A 20,915-nucleotide genomic window follows, 5' to 3' on the forward strand; every position below is an offset into this window, starting at 1 on the left:
TGCAAACTTTAACGAGTGTTAATTTCGTCATTAATGGTCGTAGAAGGTTGATCAAGGTATCAAATTGCTCAAAATTATATTATCAATGCAATGAAGTAAAAAAAAACGGTGTTTCTGAGTTTTGTTAAGGTGTAACGCGCGGAAACGCGCGCGCATACGTGCGCGCGCGCAAATTTTTGAAATGCTTAAAATGACCTGAAACGTACTCTCGTTTGGTAAAAAAGTGATTTTGAGCATTTTAAAATTTTGACGCGCGCGTACGTGCGCGTCTTGACCTCCAGGTGACCTTTGATGACATGACCTGATGACCTTTGACCTGAAGTTCATTTGATATTAATTTAATTGATTTTTGATAATTGATAATGGAGATATGATTGATAATGTGATTTTACAAAATGGCGCCTAGATGACGTCATCATGACCCGATGACCTTGAAAAGCTTATTTTGACGTGTCCATGATAGATCCTATAGATGACATGAAATTCAATGATATTGATTAAGTCTATTTTGAGATAACTTGGCGACAAGAAAATCCGTAAAAATAAATAAATAAATAATAATAAAAACTAGAATTTAATTCGTCATGCGGACGAATTAGGTGGTCTGTCATGATTTTTCATTCAGAGTCGGCTAATGTATAAAATGAATAATTTAGATATGATTGATAATCTTGATTCTAGACATCCTAAGAATGAATTTTGACCATTGCTCAATGTGATTATTAATGTTTCCCATAGACTTTAAAGGTAAGCAATTTTGAGAATTACAATTCCAATATTGCAAGTGAAAAACGGGCATGATCCCGGCATCTGATCAAAAAGTGGAGGGCACATTGCCGAAAGCCCAGAATCTCAGCTATAACATATTAAAAGCTCCGGCAAAACTGACAAGAAGAAATGGAGATATGGCTCACGAAATAGAGGAATGTCGAATCTAGTTTTGAGAAAAAGTCATGTCCCATAGAGATTACACACAAAATACATGTGATATGAAAAAAACAATTATAATCTGTTTTATCTTGCTAAATTTTAACTTTCATACCTTTTAATTATCATAAAGGATCATGTAAGAGGTGGCAAAAAGAAAAAAAAATGAAAAAAAAAATCATCTTTTCTACCCCAGGAATCGAACCTCCGCCCTCGAGAAAGCAAGTCAAATGCATTGTCCATTGAGCCACGATATTCCCCATAGAGATTATACGTAAGCAATTTTGAAAATTACAATTCCAATTTTGCAAGTGAAATACGGGCATGATCCCGGCATCTGATCAAAAAGTGGAGGGCACATTACCGAAAGCCCAGAATCTCAGCTATAACATATTAAAAGCTCCGGCAAAACTGACAAGAAGAAATGGAGATATGGCTCACGAAATAGAGGAATGTCGAATCTAGTTTTGAGAAAAAGTCATGTCCCATAGAGATTACACGCAAAATGAGGAAAAATGACATGCCTCTTTTCATCGCTGTTTTAAGCAATGATGCGTTTCTCAAAACGAATATTCATGTTAACTGAGGAGAAAGAGTACATTATAAACTACAACATATTGAAATCTGGGCGAAAAATGATCTATATTCGAGAAGTTACAGTCAAATTTGCATAAATTTGATGACGTCATTTTTGAAAAAAATGAAATTTTTAGTTTGGGCGCCTATTTGATGACGTCACGATATAATTTAGGGATAATGGTGACATGAAATCAAATCTACAACTAATACTCTATCGATATATGAAAAAAAAATTGGGGGTCAACGGACTTTTTAAAGAGCTACAGTGAATTTACAATAGGCATGTTTTTGCCCATATATGGCCTATAGTGAGAGCTCGCGCGCACACGTGCTGCAAAGTTTAACGGGTGTTAATTTCGTTATTAATGGTTGTAGAAGGTTGATCAAGGTATCAAATTGCTCAGAATTTTATTAGCAATGCAATGATATTAAAAGAAACGGTTTTTCTGCGTTGCGTTAAGGTGTAACGCGCGGAAACGCGCGCGCATACGTGCGCGCGCGCAAATTTTTGAAATGCTTAAAATGACCTGAAACGTACCCAAAAAAATTTATAGGTCATTTGGACGATTTTTTTACCTTTGACGCGCGCGTACGCGCGCGTCATGACCTCTACATGACCTTTGATGACATTGACATTTGACCCTTGACATGAAGTTAATGTCATGTAAATATTGTTAATTTTTGATAATTGATAATGAAGATATGATCAAATTAAGAATTTTACAAAATGGCGCGTAGATGACGTCATCATGACCATATGACCTTCAAAAGCTTATTTTGCCGTCTCTATGATAGATTCTATGTATGACGAAAAAATCAGCCAAATTGATTCAGCCAATTCCGAGAAAAGTTGGCGACAAACATAGGTGCCAAGAATAAATAAAGAAAATTCTGACGAAAACAATAGGTGATCTGTCGTAGACAGACCACCTAATAAGAAAATTCTGACGAAATTAAGAGGTGATCTGTCATAAATGACAGACCACCTAACTAGAATTTAATTCGTCATGCGGACGAATTAGGTGGTCTGTCATGATTTGTCATTCAGTGTCGGCTGATGTATGAAATAAATCATTTAGATATCATTGATAATCTTGATCGTAGACATCTTAAGAATAAGTTTTGACCATTGCTAAATGTGGTTATTGATGTGGTGATGACAATCGTCAGACATGCATCTTCAAACAGATACATACAAGATAGATGATTATATATATAGATGGATGGAGACTGGAGTGATGGATGGAGCGATGGATGGATCAAGTGATCGATTGAGAGATGAATGATAGGTGGTTATATTAATAAAACATAGATAGACAGACAGACATATAGATAGATAAATAGATAGCTAGATAGATAGATAGATAGAGACAAATAGATTGATATAGACAGATAGCCAGACAGACATACATATAGAAAGATAGATAGAGACAGGCAGACAGATTGATGGATATATAGAACGATAGATAGATATACATATCTAAACAGATAGATATGTTATATTAGACAGAGAGAGAGATAGATAGATAGATAGACAGATAAACATACACTCTTAAAAATGAAGTGCTAATTCAGCTCTTAAAGAGCGTGTATAGTGACTGCACTTCGGAGTGCTGTTTTGTCTAGTTCGAATTTGAACGAGGAAAATCAGTACTCCGAAGTGCAGTCACTATACACGCTCTTTAAGAGCTGAATTAGCACTTCATTTTTAGAGTGTATATATGGATAGATAGATAGGTTTATAACAGATAGCGGATGGACGGATATGATTAGATAGATATAATACGAAAAAATGTAATTATAATCTGTTTTATTTTGCAATATTTTAGCTATTAATTATTAGAATTGGGAAATATAAACACCTTGAAAACTTGACATTTAAGACTTTCATTGTTTAATGAGTACTATGTATAACACACAACTCTGTTTTATATTTTGCACGATACTTGCCTCTCGACCATATTTCTCTTTCCCTCTCCTTTCCTTTTTCTGCTGGACACATAATCGTTTCTTTTTGTTTTGTTTTTCTCCCAGTTTTTTAATATTCCCTTATCCCCCTAACCTGTGTAGTTTCTGCCCCCTTTTTCTTTTTTTTGTTATTCAAACCTATTCTGCCGTTCTTCATATATGGTCTAGATTGTCTTTACTTTTAATTACATACGATTAAGATAACTTTAAATTTATTCTAAGGGACTTACAATTACAAGCTTCTCTTTTTAATAAGTCCCTCATTTTCATTTTCACATGCTATCTGTAATTTATAATTTGTCTACTTATCAAATTGTATCTGGAATATAAAGAATTCTTTATATTTCATCTATTTCTTATGAATTTGTTAATAAATTTTTGAAGTATTCTTACAACACTTATTCTGCTTTGTACTTTTATACATACAGTGGCGTGCCGTGGGTCATGACATGGGGGGGGGGGGGCACCAGCAAAAATTTTGAGTCACTAGTGACCGCGCGATGCGCGCCCAGTTGACAGGTATACTGACCTAATAGAGTCAGTGCCATTAAACATTTTTTTTTATATTCAGACTTAAAAAGGACACTTCAATTAATCTTTTGTAATCATGATACGTACGTGTCTCACTAAATAATGCGAGCGCGAAGCCCGAGCTGAAATTTTTGTAAGTATTGACCCCAAACAGGAAGATTTTAACTGAGTAATATATTTAGGAATCCATAAGAGTATACACATCTCACCATAGTCATCTAATGCGAGTGCCAACAAGCGCTTGCTGATTTTGTTAGAATTACATCTAAACATGCACATAATGCACTTGTAATCATGATTAACATACCCATCTCACTAATCAAATCTTGCGAGGGCGAAGCGCGAGCTGGAAATTTAGGAAATTCAGACCCGAAGAGGGACATTGTTTGTAGGAATTCACGAAGACGATACGTAGTTCACTTACCATATGATGCGAGCGCGAAGCGCGAGCTGAAAAATTTTGATATTCAGATCAGAAAAAGGGACATTTGAAGGACTGATTCTAGGAATTCATGGAGAGCAGACATATTTCACCAATCCACTACTGCGAAGGAAATGTTTTATTAAGATTTTAAAATGGTGCAATCACTTTAAGTAGTCTTGAAAAAAGAAGCATACTATTGTACATAAAACAATAATCACTCGAAGTGCATCGAATTATATTTGGCAGTATGTTGTATATTGACTTGAAAACGGGAGGATTTAGTATTACAGGGTTATATATCTCGTTAAACAGACAATGCGAGCACTATAGGAACAATGAAGACATAGGACCTGAGCAAATTATGTTTCGTAAATTTATGAAAAAATGTTTCTTATGTAATATAACATAATTACGATTATTATAACATTATAAATATAATGAACAATAATATTTTTCCCACTACGTTATTTTCCTTTCTCCTACTTTTTATCCTTTCCCCCTTTTTTGGTCAGCCGATTGGGGGAGCACGTGGCCCACATGCCCCCCCCCCCCCCTAGTTACGCCACTGTATACATATATGCATATATATGTTTGTTTTGTTTATTATCTGAAAATGAAAGTGAAATAAACTAAACTGAAAATGAAAATAGATAGATAGATGGAGAGACCGACAGACAGACACACAGATAGATAGACAGATAGATAGATAGACAGATAGATAGACAGATATATAGATAGATAGACAGATAGATAGATGGATAGATAGATACATATATCATGTAGGTAGATGGATAGACATATAAACAGACACAGATAGATATTCTTTAATTGTAAGATAGGGTTCTATATACCGTATATAGTTTTTATCATTGAAATTGTTCATGATAATGAGCAAGATGAAATTAATCATTTGTGTAATATTGATGATTTGCATAATATATGTTTTTTAAATTAATATTTACTATTAATGATGTCATAATAAAAATGGCATTAGAACAATTTTATGATGACGATGGTTTGCATTCATCGTGCAAGCTGTACGGGAAAATAATGTCATCACAGTATAAACATAGCAACTGCAATATTGGTTGACGCCCCCTATCGATACAGATATGCATGCTCGAGCGCACGCATGATAAACAACGTGTTGGACGAGTTACTGCTTTAAAGAAGTTTTGTTTAACTTTCAAGCTTGTTGTCTGCCATACCGGAAATCTTGGAGCCTGTGTCTCTGTCTCTGAGACTGAGAGTAAGACTGTTGTAGCGTGAGGACTAAAGTCGTTAATTATATCAGGCCTAATTAGGGTCTTTTGACATCTTGTTCTTGCCTACTGGTACGCCGTAGCCGTCGTCACGGCCTTCGCTGTATTCGTACGTGTGAATTGGTAAGAATTGTTTCATGTAGTACGGTATGGCACGGGCGTCTGCATGACAGAACACGTCTGTTATTAATACGGTACAAGTCACTCTAGGCGACACCGCAATACTTACCCGTGTTAAGAAACTGGGACTCCACTCACGCGCATTTGGGCCGCCCTAGCTTAGAACTAAGCTTTCTTTCCGTAAAAAAAATTATTCTTATGATTAAATAAATATTAATTAATACATGAATACTGTTAAATCGGTACTCACCGGTTCTCTTCTTGAATTTTCTGCCAATTTCCCACGCTGCTGGCTGCAATTCCGCGGTAAATTTCGTCGCCATAGAGAGCTGTTCATGCAACGTTATTTATAAATGGAGCGCCCTTTACGAGAGTTGTTAATGCCGCGGAGAAATTGTTAGGCATTTTGGCCTGTGTTCAAGGCGTAGCTGTTCTATTTTTTTTTATAAAATTATGTGTGAGATCGAAATCTCAGCGAGTAAACACTCTTCCAATATGGAAGAGTGTATACTCGCTGTGATATGATCCCGATAGGGAGGCGCAACACCCCCACCCACATGGGCGCAAACCCCAGGGCCGGGGGACATGTCCCCTCACCCAAAATAGTAGGGGGCACATTATGAAATGTCCCCCTACTATTTTTGGTCATGTCGTTCAAATTCGAAATGTATTTTGGAAGAGACGATCTTACTTTTGGCATGCCCCCTTTTTTTGCTTGTTTGCTTGTCAAATTTCTTTTGGTCAAGATGACCTTCTTTAGAGGGTGATAAACCTTCTTTTTTTGTTTGTTTTTTGCTTGTCAAATTTTCCAGCCCCTGGTCCCCCTACCTTTGGGGAGAGATTTCCGCCCTTGCAAGTAGACATATACTCTTGATATTGTTTGCGAATCTGCACGGGCGTCGATCGAGGGCTGGGGATGAGGAAAAGCGGTGAGACGAGAAAAAAAAATAGAACTTAGAAGGGGAAAGGCGACAGAAAAAAAGTGAACGAAAGAAAAATTAATGAAAAATAAAAGGGAAGAGTAAATAGGGAGAAATGTGATGGGTAAAATAAATTATGGGAAAAGAGGACAGAAAAAAAGTGAACGAAAGAAAAATTAATGGAAAATAAAAGGGAGGAGAAAATAGGAGAAATGTGATGGGTAAACAAAATTATGGGGAAAGATTCTGGACGCACTATTCATGTTTTATCATGAAAAGGATAAGTTATTTATCCGCGAGCAGACACTTTTTGATATTGTGATCTGAAACTGGATAATGATTTAAATAGAGAACAATCTGCGTATCTGAATTAACGTGTGTTTTAGATTTCGACCTAGAATTTGGGTATTCTAAGTAACTTTCTTATCATGAAAATCAATAAAGAGAGCGCAAAGCGCGAGCTAAAAATATATGATATAACAAAGGGTGAATTTAAGCTCTGTAATGCAAACACTTTGTGGGAAAATTGTGAATTGTGATGGATCACAGTTAAAAAAGAGCTGATGTATTTTATTTTTATTACTTTGAGTTTTTACATAGGACCGGAACATGCTATGAGGGCATTATGTCATCATATGAAATTGATGACCATCTTCCTATTTCTCTCGCATGGGAGCGCGAAATGTGTTAATTTTATGGCCTGAAAACTGGACATTTAAAGCACTTTGTAATTATGCATAAGAGGCATTATATATCTATCAATGCGAGCAGAAATCGCGAGTCGAAGTTTTTGATAAACTGTCATCAAATTAGTTTGATTTAGAATTAATATTGGGATATACATAACCGACTAATCCAAATGCTATAGCGTGCGGCGCTAGCTGATACGTTTTAACAATCTGACCTGAATAGGGAACTTTTTGAGAACTTTATGGAATACAGGAAAATAATACGTACCTGAAAATTCAAATTTTGCGAGCGCGCAGCGCAAGCAGAAAATGATAATGTTCAGATGATATCACAGACATTTTTACAGAGCACTTTTTAAAAATCAATTTGTAAATGAAACAAAATAATGAAAGTTCAATTTCCCAGCTGAAATATGTTTTGTATAATGACTTCAAAGTTTGATTTTTCAAGCTCCATATTGAGCAAGATATGCAAATACCCTAAAAGACAATAAGGCGCGAAGCGCGAGCGAAAATTTTTTATCCTAACAAATAGATTTTAAAAAAAATTATTTTCAGAGTCTTCCCCTAATGTTATTTCATTTAATCATGTTCCTCCTCTTATGTTTGCCTTTCTTCTTTTTTCCTCTCTTTTCCCTTCCTTTTCTTTTTTCCTTTCTTTTTTTTTCTTTTTTTGCTCCGCCAATAGGGGGGCCCGGGCCCCTCGGCCCCCCTGGATCCGCCTATGTTAGCGGTTGTAGGTATAAATCGCGCTCTAACGCTCTAAAACTGTGTTCTTTATCAAAAAGCTGTCTTTCATATTCATTTTGTTCGCAAAAGAATATAAAGTTAATTTCAATCATTGTATATAGTTATCCTGTTTATGATAAAAATACTTAGAAATTGGGTTAGGTTAGGGTTATCAAATTATCAGGGCAGAAAATATATATTTTTTTCTCATTTTGCGCGTCGAGCTGGCACTATTTGATCTGTGTTATTATGTTTTTGATGACATTCATTGTATTCACAACAATAATTATTAAACATTGCGCACGCGCCGTGCGCCGCATGAATTATGTAGATCAGGTGAATAACTTACCGCTACACACGAGCAGTTGCTCTATATATTCTATGTAATATAATATATAGAGCAACTGCCCATTTTTAATGGTCCATAATATACCCACTTTCTTCTTTTTTTGGAACGAGTATGAATTTATCTACTGATATACTGAATGTACAATAAAAGTCATTATCATGTATTTCTTGGCATTTCATTTACTTTTTTTTACCATAATTATATCACACAGCTGTTCGCATAGGCCTACGCCGTCACAAATAACAAAACAAAATCTCACTTTTTTTCTTTTTTGGTGGGGGATAGATTTTCCATACGCATACGTACAATTTTTCAAATTATTTTTTTCTGCTATTTTCATAATAAACTTTAAATGATTTCGCCTTTGCACTATTATTTTTTTTAAAGACAAAATTACATCATCATCATATCATCGTCACCAACTTCATTCTCATCTTTATCACCACTACCACCATCATTATTATCATCATCATCATCATCATCACCGCCACCATCACCACCACTATCATCTTCACCAAGATAAATCCTGCTTTTTTTCCTTCCTATTTTCCTCTTTTTAGAGGGCACACCACCACGCCCCTTACTGGATATCCGCCTCTAACGTTTGTTGTTGTATATAAGTTGGCGGATGCCTCATGAAATGAAATAATATAAAATAAGGAAAGGGAAACTAATTAGAAAAAGGACTGAGGAGAAGAAAAAAGAAAGCCAAACAAACAAGAAAAACAATATCAAAATTTTGTTGTAAAGTCTTCTACGTCAGTTTAATAATTATGTTTTCAATGAAATGAGAACATAAAAAAATGAAACAAGTAAGATGGGCTATACATCGTAGCAAAGAAATAGAGGGAAGCTCCGAGACAATAAAAAGGGTGAGAAAAAGAAAAGACTTTGAAATACTCACAACACGAGCATAATAAAAAAAATTGGAATAAGCAAGGACAAGTAGCTGAGGGACACCCCCCCCCCCTCTCTCTCTCTAGTTATTTATGTATCAAACTCGCATACACAAGAATTTCTTACTAATCAAAATATTGCGAGCAAAAAGCACGAGCTGACATTTTTTTAAATATTCAAAACTGATAGAGAGACACATTTTAAACAATTCATGAATCATAATAATTATACAACTAGCTTACCAATCGAATCATTCGATTGCGACAAATGATCTGAGAATTAATGCTTTTAGGAATTCATTAAATTAAAGCAAAGTATCTCAACATTAAAATAATTAAGGCGGGCGCAAGGTATCAGCTACTACACCGATAATTTTTTTTTTGACATTTGAAGTATTTTCGGTAATCATGAAAAAGATCGGATATTTCATGAAAGCTCAAATCCCGAAGAGCGGAATATTTTTATTAATTGACTTTTTAAAAAAATGTTCTAAGCCCCATTTAATATTTGATTATAAGTCGATGCATTAAAAGCTGAAAAAATAAAGTATTTTGTGTTCCTCTATCATAATTGTCTTTCTCTTTAACCCTGGTTCTTTTTTTCTGGGGGGAAGCATTTTGGTTAAAAAAAGAGAAAAAAGATAATTGCTGGCTTGTGGACGCCCGGTGTGGACGGTGGTAGGGACACCCCCCCCCCCCCCCCGTAGTTACGCCAATATGGGACCAAATGATCCTAAATGTCCGAGGCGAAACTTGTGCAATCAAACGTTATTTCTGAATAAATTAAAGCTTGCGCTGTTCAACTTCAATCTCTTTCAGCTAAATTTGCGATGAACGCTGCGTTATGAAATATATAATTATCAACATCTGGCGAAAAGAATAACCGACCGATCACCTGACGAGAACGCGTATACGTGATCTGCATATCAGGTCCGATCGAGAGTCAGAAGTGAAGGACAACTGCCAAGAAAATCAGGAAAAAGTCGTCAAAATGTAAGTTCCCCTTCATTTCTTTCAATTTTTTGTTACTTATTGAAGCATTAATGTATCATTAAAGCAAAATTTCAACAAAAGCCTCAAATTTAGCTAGTACTTTTGTTGAAATTACAATAAATTTAGATCCACATAAATCTCTAACCCAATTTTAGCACTGATGTCGCCTATGAGGTCCATACATGTAATGTTTGGACCTCATTGGTACTAGGAGTGGTACAAGTGGTGGTTTGTTGCAAGAAACATATATGCAATTGATTGCAAATTTCAAGTTTAAATTTAAATACAAGAGACATATCGATGTTAACTTTAGCTTAGCTAGCAAATCTGTTTATGGAAGATAATCAGACATAATATTAATAAGGCAGTGTATACAGCCACACGTGTGTGTCTTTACCATCCAGCCACACGCGTGTGGTTATATCCAGAACACCTATCTGTGGATACCGCCACACGCCGCCAGTAATACCAGTAAAACGTGTATGTAGGTCTGACCGTCTATATCACGATCAAAATAACCTCATTTCTTCATTAAATTCTTACATTCTAAACCACTCTGATTTCTTTAAATCATTTCAATTTCATTCTCACCGTCTTCTCTCCTTGCTTTTCTTGTCTTATTACAAAAGGCCGCCTGTTAAATAGCAAATTCTCTTTTTCTACTTGTGTCGATTCTGGCTTTCTTCGCGGCGCGGTGGCAGACCCATATACAGCGTTAGCGCAGCGCAGTAGTAGACATACACAGTTTGGGTTTACGTTTGGTACGAATTATGAATATTCATAACTTAGTAGTACGTCTTGGTAGTGCTGCATGAATATGCATGATTTCATTTTTACGATCTCCTGCTAACGATATCGATAGCCTCAGGAGATGAAATGAAAACGAATACTTAGTAGATGGATAGACAGATAAAATTTAGATAAACAGGAAACAGATAGAGTGATAGACATATAGATAGATAGATAGATAGAAAGATAGATAGATAGATAGATAGACAGAGACACCGGGGATAGTGGACAGATAGATCTGACAGAAAGACAGAATATATAGGCCTGGCATTAGAATGAAATATGAAGAAAATAAATGAATCTATAAGTATTAGATTTATGGGTACCTACATTACTACTAAAACAAATGATTGGATAAATAAATAAATGAAGAAGTAGACCTAGGTAAACTTAGACTTCTGGTGATGGGAGAGGGTCATAATGTATATATCATAACCACTGGCGTAGCCAGGAATTTTCAACAGGAGGGGGGGGGGGGCAAGGAGAATGTAAATTCAAAATTCCTGGCTACGCCAGTGGTTATGATGTATACATTATGACCCTCTCCCATCACCAGAAGTCTAAGTTTACCTAGGTCTACTTTTTCATTTATTTATTTATTTATCCAATCATTTGTTTTAGTAGTAATGTAGGTACGTATAAATCTAATACTTATAGATTCATTTATTTTCTTCATATTTCATTCTAATGCCAGGCCTATATATTCTGTCTTTCTGTCAGATCTATCTGTCCACTATCCCCGGTGTCTCTGTCTATCTATCTATCTTTCTATCTATCTTTCTTTCTATCTATCTATATGTCTATCACTCTGTTTCCTGTTTATCTAAATTTTATCTGTCTATCCATCTACTAAGTATTCGTTTTCATTTCATCTCCTGAGGCTATCGATATCGTTAGCAGGAGATCGTAAAAATGAAATCATGCATATTCATGCAAGCACTACCAAGACGTACTACTAAGTTATGAATATTCATAATTCGTACCAAACGTAAACCCAAACTGTGTATGTCAACTACTGCGCTGCGCTAACGCTGTATGGGTCTGCCACCGCGAAGGAAGCCAGAATCGACACAAGTAGAAAAAGAGAATTTGCTATTTAACAGGCGGCCTTTTGTAACAAGACAAGAAAAGCAAGGAGAGAAGACGGTGAGAATGAAATTGAAACGATTTAAAGAAATCAGAGTGGTTTAGAATGTAAGAATTTAATGAAGAAATGAGGTTATTTTTATCGTGATATAGACGGTCAGACCTACATACGCGTTTTACTGTTATTACTGGCGGTGTGTGGCGGTATCCACAGATAGGTGTTCTGGATATAACCACACGCGTGTGGCTGGATGGTAAAGACACACGCGTGTGGCTGTATACACTGCCTATTAATAATGATAAGGGATTTGGCCCTAGTTTAGGCTAGGGTAATCTTCTGTTTTTAGGGGTCCAAATTATATTAGGTTGCTAACTTCAGGCAAAAGTCACAAATGCACTTACAATGCAATGAGAATAAGTCGTCCGCAAGCTACAAGGCCGTGAACGTACGAGCGCGCTCGATCGCCTATCGGCCTGGCTGGTTAATTGACTGCACTCCCGGGGAGTCAAGGCGAAAGTTGGGGGGGGTCCAATAGATACATATATATTGCTATATATCACCTTTGTTTGAGGGGATTTTATTAATTGTGGCATTGGGGGTACATTTTAGGGCATAATGCAAAATGTATAAAATATTGAAAATATACGTTACCGACGAGTTATTCCCCGGGTTTATCCTTAATTTATAATTTTCTGCCGGAGAGGAAAATATGGAAGCCGTCAACAAGTTGTGCTTTTATCAAGGCTTTCCGATTAAATTTTTGATATCTTGGCCAATCAATGCAAGCGACAAGTTCCGAACGCACGGACGTTTACATGTACAAGAGCAAAGCAGCGGCAGAAATTGCGATATGTAGCGACTGGTATATACGTTTGTAAGGATGATGACGTCATCCAAGATGGCAATTTATGTCGACCAATGAAATGATCAAAGATGACGATGTTTTGATCGTCTTTTTAAATAGACCAAAACTAAGCAAATGATTTAGGCCCCTAAATCCCAGGGGCCGATTGCACTTTGCAAGAACCGTCTTTCGTGTTGCTTATTTATTATGATGCGCCATCATGTGAAACGCATTTTAAATAAATTGCCTTGAAACATATATTATCCATCCGTTAAAGTAAACAAAATCTTTGTTTATAAAATGATATGATATATAATGAAATTGTATACCAATCGATTTAAATGGTAGTTAACAAATTTTATTTGTTTATCATAGTACATTTCATAAATATCCTGCATACAGCGCATCATAAAAGATGGGCGACACAGAAGACGGTCCTTTGAAAGACCTTTTTGTGCAATCGGTCTCAGGATTACCGAAGATAATTAGCATTCAACTGGAATTTTCTAGTTAGTTAGATCTACAAGCTGTTTGATTGAATTTAAGACCTAAAATTAACTTGGAATCAATTGCAAGTGCAAGTTTCTTGCAACACCCCATAAGTTAGTAGGCCTAGATCTAGACAAAAAAAGCCATCTGTTATGGGGAAATTTTGAATATTTCTGACATTGACTGGCCTTGCCTTTAGACAGATGACAAGATGTTATGCATGCAGGGAGGGTGAGATCAGTGGTGTAAACCTTGGGCTGTTATTTGTAACCTCGATTTTTTTCTCCATTTCTCCTGTAGGCCTGATATATGTAAGTGGTATAGTCTAGAACTAATTAGACCCTATTTAGAAATATAGGAAATGTTGACCATTTGGTGGTGTTTTAATTTGGTACAAATATAGTGCATACAAAGAGTGTTAAAAAATAGAATTTACACATGGTGGCAAAAGTGGTTTTTGTCTCACCTGCATAGCAGAGTGAGAGTATAGGCGCTACTTTTCCGGTGGCAGCGGCGGCGACGGCCGCGGCGTCAACATCAAATCTTAACCTGAGGTTAAGTTTTTGAAATGACATCATAACTTAAAAAGTATATGGACCTAGTTCATGAAACTTGGCCATAAGGTTGATCAAGTATTACTGAACATCCTGCATGAGTTTCACGTCACATGACCAAGGTCAAAAGGTCATTTAAGGTCGATGAACTTTGGTTGACTTGGGGGTATCTGTTGAATTCCCATCATAACTTTGAAAGTTTATGGATCTGATTCATGAAACTTGGACATAATAGTAATCAAGCACCACTGAACATTTTGTGCAAGTTTCAGGTCTCATGATTAAGGTCAAAGGTCATTTAGGGTCAATGAACTTTGGATGAATCAGGGTATCTGTTGAATTACCATCATAACTTTGAAAGTTTATTGGTCTAGTTCGTTAAACCTAGACATTAGAGTAATCAAGCATCACTGAACATTTTGTGCAAGTTTCAGGTCTCATGATTAAGGTCTAAGGTCATTTAGGGTCAATGAACTTTGGCCGAATCGGGGGTATCTGTTGAATTACCATCATAACTTTGAAAGTTTATGGATCTGATTCATGAAACTTGTACATAAGAGTAGTCAAGTATCACTGAACATCCTGTTTGAGTTTCAGGTCACATGATCAAGGTCAAAGGTCATGTAAGGTCAATAAACTTTGGCCATGTTGGGGTGTTTTGTTGAATAACCATTATATCTCTGTAAGTTTATTGGTCTAGTTCATAAAAAAGTGGACATAAGAGTAACCATGTATCACTGAACCTCTTGTGCGAGTTAGAGTAGTATTCAAAGTCAGCACTGCTGCTATATTGAACCGCGTGATGCAGGTGAGACGGCCAGAGGCATTCCACTTGTATTTGAATAATTTAGTTGTGTGCGCATTGGTTGCTATGGGAGGCATATCTTAGCAACCATTTGACCTTAGGGCAAAATATTTCAGATTTTTCCGTCAGACACTTGGGGCAACATTTGGTGCGAGTTTAAAGAAAATCGAAGAGGGTCGGGTGACAAATTGTCTGAAAACTGGTTGATTTGATGTGGATTGACCCATATTTCATTTGAATTGCCTCTTTTATCACATCTATCCATAGATCATGTGTTTTTTCTACATGAGGGCATGTAATACATATATTTTAAGAATACATCATGGATAAAGAGTTTGTCTCATAACAGAAAGCAAAAACAGACATTTTGAGGGTATTTTATAGTCTACCAAAGGGAAAGTTGTTCATTAATGACATCACACATCCTTGTCGCATCGCCAATGGGAGGATCTCCATGGCATTACTGATTGCAGTATTCAAATGCTCATAACTTTCTCATTATTTGTCCGATTTTTGTCAAACTTTCTTTATTCTTATTCTTTGATTTTTCTGTTTTTACAGAAAGGTTTTATTCCCCTTTAATTTATATTTTATGTGTTACTTTTCTCAAGACAGTTTACATCAGTTCAGTTGAAATCGAAGACTTCTTCAAAGTCAAGTTTCAGTTTTTGTCAACTCAAGGAGCATTTGCAGCTTCATTTGTGTGTAAGTATATTTTATTATAAGTAGATCTAGGCCTACTTGGTGATTCAAAATGTTTCTATGTCTTTTAGCAGTTCATTAAAGTAGCATAATTTGATGCACATGATTTGTCTGTGCAGTGTTATGTGCCAGTCAGATAATGGTCTCTGACCAGCGTTGGTTTTAAATATATACTTATATATATATGTATATATATATGAATATAAATATATTTCTCTATGTAATCTAGGCCTACTTGGTGATTAGAAATGTTCTAAATATGTTTTTTTAGCAGTTCATTAAAGTAGCATAATTTGATGCACATGATTTGTCTGTGCAGCGTTATGCGCCAGTCAGATAATGCTCTCTGATCAGTGTTGCTTTTAAAGGGTAAAAGAATAAAAGGAGAATTGGTTGAGTGTGCTGTCAGTTTTAGATATTTGATTGTGAAATTTGGTGTATAATGTAGGGATGTAGGGACAATATATTGAGATTTTTATTTCATGAGACCAAAGGTCACGAATTCTATAAAATACTTAAACATAAACCATTCTTGACATAACTTAAAAAAATATTTTATGGATGTACTTTAAATGTGGATTATATGTGCATAGGGATGTGGCAATGATCTGATTACTATTTGAGGTTATGAGATGAAAGGTGAAAGGTCACAAATTCAATAAAATACATTAAAAAATAGACCATTCTTGCAATAACATAAAAATTGTTTCACAGATGTACTTCAAACTTGGTTTGGGTTAACAATGGTTTGGTTAAGTTTTGGGGTGATGAGTTCAAAGATGTTTTTAAGAGCGATCTAGTTCAATATCACATGTGTGTATTTTTATTTTTTTTTAAACAGGTAATTTCAGAGTCTCATCTTGAGGCAATTCAGCGAAGGCTTGCGCTGAAGGTGTTTATATTGTTATTTCTGTGTACAGTAGGTATAGTTTTATTACATCTTCCATGTTAAGATTCATTATGTATTATGTTTTTTTGGGGGGTGGGGTGGGGGAGGGTTTCATTAATCCTATTACATGTATACATAATGTAGCAAAAAAAATGCTTTTCTCTTTCCTTTTTTGGGGCTATCTATTTTCAATAGCCAGACTGTACAGGATTGTACAGAAAAAATAGCATATTTACTTTTTTCATTATCTTTTATGGGTCAATCGACATCAAATCAACCAATTTTCAGACAATTTGTCACTCGACCAACTTTGATTTTGTTTAAACTTGCACCAAATGTTCCCAGAAGTGTCTGATTGAAAAATATGAAATATTTTGCCCTAAGGTGAAACGGTTGCTAATATTGGCCTCTCTTAGTAATCAATGCATGTTCAACAACTGAGTTTAAATAAAATTTGCTATTTTTGATTGATTGCTGCAGCCAAGTTTGATGAGATAGAATACTCATTTTACGTAAATTGGAAGAACTCTTTGATGTTTACATGGGCAGTGTATTATTTCGCGGATCTAATCAGCCGTTATTGCGCACGATGTCGCCGAAAATGGTTTTCAGCGGCGAAGTCAATGTTTTGGGGTGCCCGTTTGGAGGCTCATAACTTCCAAATTCAAAAAGGTTGGAACCCAATATTGTGTAGATTTGAAGATCATGACCATGGCTCATCCGTTTTGTTTGATTTGTTTTGTTTTGATGGGTCAATAAACTTCATTGCTTAAATTTGATGATTGAAATCTATTTTCAAAATTTCATGTATGAATTAGCAGCATAATAGATTCATATAAAATAAAAATTCTAATATTTCTCAAATAAAGTTATGCAGCTCTTTACATTACATCACGGGAGACGTATGTACCAATTTATATAGCAAACATGCAGTATGTGGCCGAGATCCATTGAGAGTGAGAAGTGTGGAAATACCCGGGAGAATCAATTGAGTATTAATTTTTTGTGTTTTTTCTTTTTCTCTCTCTCTCTGTTGTATTGTGTTGTTTTTGTTAGTTGTTAAATCAGTTTCATATCACTCATCTCATACCATTTCACCTTCACCCTCAGATCCTTTAGACGTAAAGGTGCGAGAAGTAAGAAACTCATTAAGAACCTCATCCCAAACTTCATATTGAAAACATTTCATTTATACCATATACCATACCATTTCATCTTCACCCTCTCACCTTTAGACGTAAAAGTGAGAGACAAAAGGAACTCATTTAGAACCTCAGAAATTTCGTTTTAAACTTTCATTGGAATTTCATCTGTTGTCATGATTGGAATTATTTATCTATAACAAGGAGGAACTTTAGTTTCTGGAAAGCACCTTATTGTTTTTTTTTTATTTTCCAAAACAGGTTATTTCAGAGGGCAGAAGGCCATTGAGTACAGGTTTCTTGGAGGTAGTTAAATTGTTATTACAGCGTAAGTATATTTATAAATATAACAAAAAAGTAATAACCCCTCCCCCTCATTTGAGAGTACCAAAGTTTTGTACAAAATAATTTTGATAAGTAAAATTTTTGTAGACATTTTGTATTACAATTGACTTAGTTTTATGAAAATAGACCAATATGTAGTCACATATGAATAAGCAATGTTAAAAGCTAAAGAAACTTTATATATGTATTGAAGGATGGCAATGATCTGATTAGATTTTGGGGTTGTGGGGTCAAAGATCAATGGTCAAGAAATAAATAAAATACATAAAAAATACATTTTTCTTGCAATATAAAAAAAAAGGTTTCGCGGATTAACCCTAAACTTGGATCATATGTGCATTGAAGGGTGGGAAGGATTTGATTTGTTTTGGTGTTTATGAGGTCAAAGATCAAAGGTCATTAATTGAATAAAGTACATAAAAAAATGACGAATTTTGCGATAACTCGTAAACTGTTTCAGCAATCAACTTGAAACTTATTCATGTATGAATTGAGTGGTGACAATGATCTGATTAGTTTTTTGGGATCACGAGATCAAAGGTCATGAAATCAATAAAATATGTAAAAAATACAATGTTCTCACGATAACTGAAAATCCGTTTCACGGATCAAGTTCAAACTTGGGTCATATGTGTATTGAGGATGACAGTGATGTGATTAAAGGAGAATGAAACCATTGGAAGAAGATAGCCTGTGTGAAAACAAAAAAATCAAAGAAACAGGTCAACAAAAGTTTGAGAAGAATTGGACAAATAATGAGAAAGTTTAGCATTTGAATATTGCGATCGCTAATGCTATGGAGATAGGAAATTGACAATGCGACAAAGATGTGTGATGTCACTTGTGAACAACTCTCCCCGTTACTTTAGAAAATATTTAATTTCAATTGTCTCTTTTATCACATCTATCCATAGATCATGTGTTCTTTCTACATGAGGGCATGTAATATTTTTTAAGAATACATCATGGATAAAGAGTTTGTATCATCATAACAAAAAGCAAAAAGAGACATTTTGAGGGTATTTTATAGTCCACCAAAGGGAAAGTTGTTCATCAGTGACATCACACATCCTTGTCGCATTGCCAATAGGAGGATCTCCATGGCATCAGTGATTGCAATATTGAAAAGCTCATAACTTTGTCATTATTTTTCTGATTTTTCTCAAACTTTCTTTATTTTTATTCCTTGATTTTTCTGTTTTTACACAGGCCTATTTGTTCCAAAGGTTTCATTCCCCTTTAAATTTGGGATTGATGAGGTCAAAGGTCACGAATTCAATAAAATACTGTAAAAGTAGATTGACTATTCATGTAATAGTTAAATACAAGGTTGATTATTTTAATCAACAAAAATACATTGTCAACCATAATATATTTATATATATTTTGATTATAATATTATTGTTATATTATTTTGGGGAAAGTGCTTAACTTTAATTTTCTGGGGGGGGGGGGGGAGGGGATTCTCCGTAATGTGAAAAACTGTTGATGCGGCAATCCTTGATTAAATATACAATTATTTCTACTATAAGTTATGAAAATTCACTTGTTTTCTGCTTTATATGCCTGAAATAGTTCAAGTATCAATCCCCTTTGAAAAAACAATAAAAAACACAAGGTAGAAAACCAGAGAAATATGTAAGAAATTATAAAAACAATAGAAAACATACCAATTTTTTAAATATAGTTTTGATTATAACTTTCAAAAGAGTCTTCAAACTAAAATCAAAAGTTCATGGCTTATATTTAATGATTAAAAACTATTTTCAAAATTTCATGTATGAATTAGCATTGATTCATATAAAATAAAATAAATATTTTGCAAATAAAGGTATGCAGCTTTTTAGGTTACATCTAAAGGTTACATTTATAAAGCAAACATGTAGTTTGTGGCCCCCCCCCCCCCCCGAGTGAGAAGAGTGAAAATACTTGGGAGAATCAATAGAGTATTAATTTGTTTTGTTTTTTCCTTTTCTCTCTCTGTGTTGTATTGTCTTGTTTCTGTTGATTGTCAAATCAGTCCATATCACTCATCTCATACCATTTCACCTTCACCCTCAGATCCTTTAGACGTAAAGGTGCGAGAAGTAAGAAACTCATTTAGAACCTCATCCTAAACTTCATATTCAGAACATTTCATTCATACCATATACCATACCATTTCATTTTCACCCTCTCACCTTTAGACGTAAAGGTGAGAGACAAAACGAACTCATTTAGAACCTCAGAAACTTCATTTTAAACTTTCATCGAAATTTCATCTGGAAGTCTGTCTACCAATTCACGACAATAACCCTTGCATTTAGAGGCTTGGGTGAGTCACAAGGAATTGGGGATAGCAACGAACAAACAGAACTTTTTAAACACATAATTCTTTTAAACACATAATTCTTTTTTAAACACATAATTCTTTTAAACAACTTAAAAAACTAAAAAAAAACCAAACTAAAAACAAACAATCCCAAACAAACAAAAAACCTAAACTAAAGAATTAAAAACATTGAATGACTTCCCCAATTTGTGTCAAGAGTTTTTATTTGATTGACTTTGGGAATTTGTAGCATTTGGTTAAGAAAGGAAATAGTGATTGATTGTTTGTGAGAAGAGAATACAAGTGAGCTTCATTGATAACTTAGAGAGAAAGTATATTAAATATAAAAGTGAATTTGATTAAAAAAATTAGAAGTTTGTGGCACAACAGTGAGAGAAAGAGAGTTTTGAAAATATAAGTTAACTAGACTGAGAAATAGAGTATCTAAGAAAACTTAATTTTTATAGATCAAGTGTAATATAGTACTTTAAACCACAAATCTATTTTACTATTTTGGTTCCATATCCAAGAAACCAAAAAAATAAGAATTGGAAGGTATTACTTGCAGAGA

The 20,915-nt window shown here is 34.9% G+C and overlaps 1 long non-coding RNA gene across 2 annotated transcripts; it reads left to right on the forward strand.

The window, feature by feature from the left end:
* The first annotated feature begins 5,554 nt into the window (after window positions 1–5,554).
* Window positions 5,555–20,441, forward strand: LOC121413202. Of its 2 annotated transcripts, none has more exons than XR_005969695.1 (5): window positions 5,555–5,814; window positions 15,567–15,660; window positions 16,499–16,576; window positions 17,950–18,016; window positions 20,054–20,441. It is a non-coding gene; the product is annotated as an uncharacterized LOC121413202 (long non-coding RNA). The 2 variants fall into 2 exon arrangements; XR_005969696.1 differs by having other exon boundaries at window positions 15,571–15,660; window positions 20,054–20,440.
* Window positions 20,442–20,915: the final 474 nt, after the last annotated feature.

Source organism: Lytechinus variegatus, chromosome 4 (assembly GCF_018143015.1).
Source record: "Lytechinus variegatus isolate NC3 chromosome 4, Lvar_3.0, whole genome shotgun sequence".
Taxonomy (NCBI): Eukaryota; Metazoa; Echinodermata; class Echinoidea; order Temnopleuroida; family Toxopneustidae; genus Lytechinus; species Lytechinus variegatus.